Genomic DNA, 5,352 nt, shown 5'->3' on the forward strand with positions numbered 1-5,352 from the left:
GAAGGGAGGGGTGGAGAGGGAAGGAGTGGGGAGGGGGTAGGCAGAGGAGGGGAGGGGTGGAGAGGGGGTAGGCAGAGGAGAAGGGAGGGGGTAGGCAGAGGAAAGGGGAGGGGGTAGAGGGGAGTGGGGAAGGGTCAGGAGGGGCGCAGGAAGTGCAAGTGTGAGAGTAAGGGAAGATGGTGGAGAATCTGTAGGGGAGGGGAGATCCTTAGAAGTCTCAGAACCAAGAAGGGTAACTTTAAGGAGTTACACTGTACACAGGCTGAAATCATTCAACAGTGTTGTATTGGCACAAAAGATACACTGCTTAATGCCATGGAAGAGTTTGCCCAGGAAGTGACTCTAATATGGGAACTTAGAAAAAAAATAAGAGCCACGACCCAACTGAGAAAGATGATCCAGTCGGTCAGTGGGCTGTGGGGTGCACTTTGTGAAGACCGCACCACCTAGCCCGTGGAAATGTGACCGTGCACACAGTGGGACACCGACACATGTTTAGGAAGAGACTGATGCTCACCAAGGAGTTGGAAGCTGGTCAGTGACCAGTCAGTGCAAACTCTGGAAAGGAAAAAAAGTGCAGAGAAAGGGAAGAGCCTGAGAGAGGGGAGCTCCGAATGGAAGGTCACGCACATTTGCTCCCCCTCCAGCCCTGGACATGCCAGTGGGCGCAGGAGCTTCCCGCCCCAGGACGGTCCTGAATACCCAGGGAACTATTCTGTTCTGCACATTGCAGCACTTTCTCTAAAGTCGTCCTCACTCCCTTCCTGTTTTTTACCTTTATCAGCAAATTATCCTATTTGCGTTGGGTTTGACTCATTTCTGATTATCTCAGGAGGCAGGAGCAGGGACTCAAGAGTCCTGTCCTTGAAGCCTAGGAGGGCGCCTGGTGCACACTAGGCTCTCAACACCCACTAACTTCATGAATGGATGATACATAATAAATGCGGAAGTTTATCCCCAGAACAATGTGAGGCTCACAGGGAACCATTTGCTGTATGTTTGTGTATGAGATTTTTGGTTTTGTCTTTTCCCCTCATGAACATCTTTATTCTTAGAGTCTCAGTATTCACTGCAACTTAAGTAACACGGTGACAAAAACATTGTGACAGAACTTAAAATACAAAGGCTCACCAGATAAGCACAGAAGGAGAGGAGTCAAAGATTCCCCCTCCCCCCCATAGAGAGAAGACATCATTACTATGTAATTAATCAAAAGTTCAGATTTTCAAAATAACAGTTTGGATCCTCGGGCACATGAGAATATTTCTATTTTGATGAGAGCCGCAGACTGTCAAACAGCAATGTTTTAAGATCAAGTGCATGAGCTGTGTTCATGCCTCCTGGTTAAATCCTATGACGGGGAAACTGCGATGTAGTTTGGAAATTGATTTGCTTGATGGTTTTACGATCCAGGGAAGGGTGTTATTCAGGTAGGAGGTTTGGAAATGTCATGAAAAAGAGGATGCACCGTGTCCCTGGGGAGCTGTGTAATCTCAACCCTCTGTAGCACAGATCACAGCTAACCAAAATCAAATTACTATATCCCTTTCCATTCCTTTCCCAGCTTCCCAGGGCTGTCAGCCTTGAGTGATCCGAAGAACAGACACACGCTTGCAGAGAGATGACACTCTAGTGACTACTTCTGTGATCAAATGAGCAGGACAGAATCTCAAGTTCATGGGCACAAGCTAACTACGCCCTGCCACCCTGTCCCCTAAACACATGAAATGACTGTTTTAGAACATATTGTTATTGTTGTTCTTAGTTTATTTTGAGAGGGGGAGGGGCAGAGAATCTCAAGCAAGCACCTACAGTCAGCGCAGAGACCGAAGCAGGGCTCAATCTCAGGAACCGAGATCGTCGCCTGAGCCAAAACAGAAAGTGGGATACTTCACCGACGGAGCCACCCCGTTTTAGACCATGTTTAAATTGACTTTTATTATTTGTTGCGCAAGAAATGCCTGGCTGTTGTAGAGAAACTACAAAATACCAAGCAGCAAAAAGGCAGCAAGAATAATTTGTCGTTGGGTTCCCCAGAAGTCCTCTCTGTTAATATTCTGGTGGCAACTGTGCCACCACTGTGGCGTGCCTGACCACACACAGGAGGCGACACCACTGAGCCTCCAGCAGGGCACCTTCCCCCCAGCGTTCAGTGAGCCTTCTGGTGGCAGACTGATTCTATGGGACCTTCCAGTTGTGAGTGGGTCCCGGATGCAGAACTGCCTTTCCAGCCCCTCTGCTTTGCTGGAATCACCATCTGTGGGCTCACAGGGACCTCGCTCTCAGAGGATTCCGGAACACTGCTGCCGGAACCAAGTAACTTTCTCCCCAAGACACTTGTCCTGCACCTGATGCTAATACCTCTGGGAGGGGCCAGCGAGATGGTCTTTGCATCTAGGGAGACAGACACTCGTTGCTTTTTTGGAGGAGATCAGGCGAACTCCAATTTTGGGCCTTGTCACAATTCAGGCCAAAAGCAGTTATGTCTGGACAGGAAGGCTCCTCTCTGTGTGTTCTTCATTCTTGAAAACTCAACCACAGCAAACCGTCAGAGGCGCTGTCATCTTCCCTCGCTCCATGGTTTTGCTTTTTGGTCCTTTTCCTGGGCGTCATATCACTCTAAGTCAGGGCACAGGAACTTCCTGGGAATGAAGAAGGAGAAAGGCAAAAGGCAGCAGAAGATGAGGGCAACTTAGCGTTTGGAATTTAGACCCCGATTCAAATTCGAGGCCTGACTCCTTAGTGACTCTGGGCACATTGCTGGACTCCTACTCGGTGTGCTTCCTTATCTAGGAAATGGGGTAATTTCCCAACCTCCCTACGCCAGACTTCATTTTGAGCTAGACTTGGAGCCTGTGATGCACTGGGCACATTTACTACGTTACTGGAAGGAGTCTGGACACAGGACCGTGGAAGGCAGCTCAAGTCAGGCGTGATGGGGAATGAACCCGCTCCGAGCCAAATGGCGCTCACCTTCACTCCAGATGGCAGTAATTAAAGGACTTCACTTAGGCTGTTTTCAGTTGGAGAAAGTGTTTCTTTTCCCTGCCTTGTATTGGAAGTTCATACACTAACCTTTACGTTTATTTTAGGTGTTTCTTAATATCAGTTTTTCATTTCTTTTTAAATACATGCATATCCCCAGCTTCTCTAACGTTTACGTTACGCCACTTGACTTTTACAAAAGACCTACCTGTTTTTACTAACTGAAACAAATCTGAAAAGGGTTTGGCTTCTACCAAAAAAAAAAAAAAAAAAGGCAGAAGTGACAGCTTTCAAGGTTCCCTCTGCAGGGACTCAGTTCAGAGACCGCTGGCCCCGAGCAGGGAGAGTGGCGCCCCCCAGCGCCTTCACCGGGAACTGCAGTCCGCGTCATGCCTTCCAACTGCCCGAGCTTTGAACCGGGTCTGTGAACCTGTGATTCGCCTCCATTTATTGTGTTTGTCCGTTAGCAAAATATGTCCTAAGGTATCAGAAAAGCCAAAGAGACGTTTGTTTCAAGGTCTAGAAATGCTAAGCATTTTTTAAATATAAATTGCTTCTTTGCTTTCTGCCATTTTGGCTCAGGAAAGGTTTGGATAGAAAGGTAGTCTTGCAGATAGTGGGAGAAACCTGTATTGGGTTAGATACTTGCTTCATCCATTAATAAATTCCTTCATTAATCCTTCCAGTGGGTATTAACTGATTTCCTGTTTCATGAATTGCTCTCTGTCTGTGAGAATCAAGAAGGGGAAAAGAAAAAAGAAAATTGAGTACTAACTTTCATATTTAGTTGAAAAGATGAGATCAACAATGCAAATCAATTTTACTCATTTCTGTATCATTGTTGCATTTTGACGACCTGACTCATGATACGTGTTCATCCATCATCATCGTTACTTGCATTAATTGAGTGCTTTCTGTGTACTGGGCACTGGGTAAGTGCTTTGTACAGATGATCCCATCTAATCCTAACAACAGAGTTAGAGGTAGGCATCACGTTCTTCGTTCTCTGTATTAACCATGGCAAAATGACCCTTAGAGAGCTTAAGCACCCTGTTCAAGGTCACATGGCTAAGATGGTGGCCCCGAGGTTCGAGCCAAGGTTATCTGGAGTCTGTGCTTGTAGCTGAGATGGGTCACCGTGTGAGAACGTGCTCCTGGTGAAAGGCTCAGCGGAGGCAAAAGCTGGGAGCCCAGACAAAGCACGGACATCCCAGGGCAAGATGTCTGGGAACAAGTGAAAGGCGCAGGGGCCCCCGTGGGGCAGACTTGCCTACGTGCCAGGCTTATGAACTCGGGGACCTCAAGGTGCTTTCAGGATAGAGTGATGTGTCCCAGGTGGTTTCACAAAGGGCTTCCTCCTCAGGAAGGGTTCTGGAGAGTACGGGTTGAGAGGGGGAGAAACAGTTCAATGACAACAGCCAGAGGACTATGGGTAAGTGCCCAGCTGGGATCCGGAAGGAAAGTGCTGGCAGACCCCTGAGGCGAGGGAGGATGAGGAAGTTAGGAAAGAGGGTCCACACGAATAGGTATCTGCAAAAAAGGCAGGGCTGGGTCGTGGGTCACTTGGCATTTCAGAGGTGGAAACAAATTCACCCAGTGTGCCAGCCTCCCCGTGTTCTGACTGTGGGTCTCTAAGCTGAGCACCCAGCCTCTGGCTCCAGTAATTGGCTCCCTGGGCAGTCTGTTCCTTTCCCTCTACCAAATTAAGCTCCTTCTCTCTGGGTCTTGATTGTTAAAACACCCTGTTTGCCCATGCCATTTACATATTCCAATTACCCACTGCCATTTCCCTGCTAATGAGCCCATGTACCTGCTTTCAAGAGCGTCTGGCCCGGAGCCTGCTTGGGCAGGAGGGCTGGATACTGTGGGCAAAGACTTGATTCACAGTGTCTTCAGACAAGGGGCGTCAGGGCCATTTTCTCACCTCCTTCCTGTCCTGATGGACCAGGCCTTTGTGCCTCATTAGCCACCCCCACAGACATCACGATGCTCCGTTTACCTTAGCGACAGGAAGAAAAGCTCCATGCCAACCTGGAGACGCGCTCCGTGTTCCTACCGCAATCATCAAAGGCCCATTGTACCCTTAGCCAATCACATGCACAGAGCCTATTAAGTCCAAGGTCTTCCTAATTTCCATTGCTGAATTCTTTGCAGAGGGGCCGCTGACGCCTGGGTGCTAAGTAACTGGGCAGAGGATTGTGGGTAGCTGAACAATGATGCTGAATAGGGAAAGCCTATTTTGAGAGTGCCTGCTTTGGGCAAGAATCATGGCTCTCAAAAATGCTAAGTGTTTTTGACCCTGGACAGTTTAAATAACCAGCCTCAGCTTTACCTGTAAAATAGGAATAATAATTACCTCGAGGGATG

The 5,352-nt window shown here is 48.2% G+C and overlaps 1 long non-coding RNA gene across 2 annotated transcripts; it reads right to left on the reverse strand.

The window, feature by feature from the left end:
* Positions 1-1,911: 1,911 nt before the first annotated feature.
* LOC115279111 lies at positions 1,912-4,955 on the reverse strand. Of its 2 annotated transcripts, none has more exons than XR_003903213.1 (2): positions 4,796-4,955; positions 1,912-2,642 (listed from the first exon to the last, which is right to left on the reverse strand). It is a non-coding gene; the product is annotated as an uncharacterized LOC115279111 (long non-coding RNA). The 2 variants fall into 2 exon arrangements; XR_003903214.1 differs by lacking the exon at positions 4,796-4,955 and adding an exon at positions 3,194-3,258.
* Between the last annotated feature and the right edge of the window lie 397 nt (positions 4,956-5,352).

This window comes from Suricata suricatta, chromosome 15 (genome assembly GCF_006229205.1).
Source record: "Suricata suricatta isolate VVHF042 chromosome 15, meerkat_22Aug2017_6uvM2_HiC, whole genome shotgun sequence".
Lineage (NCBI taxonomy): Eukaryota > Metazoa > Chordata > Mammalia > Carnivora > Herpestidae > Suricata > Suricata suricatta.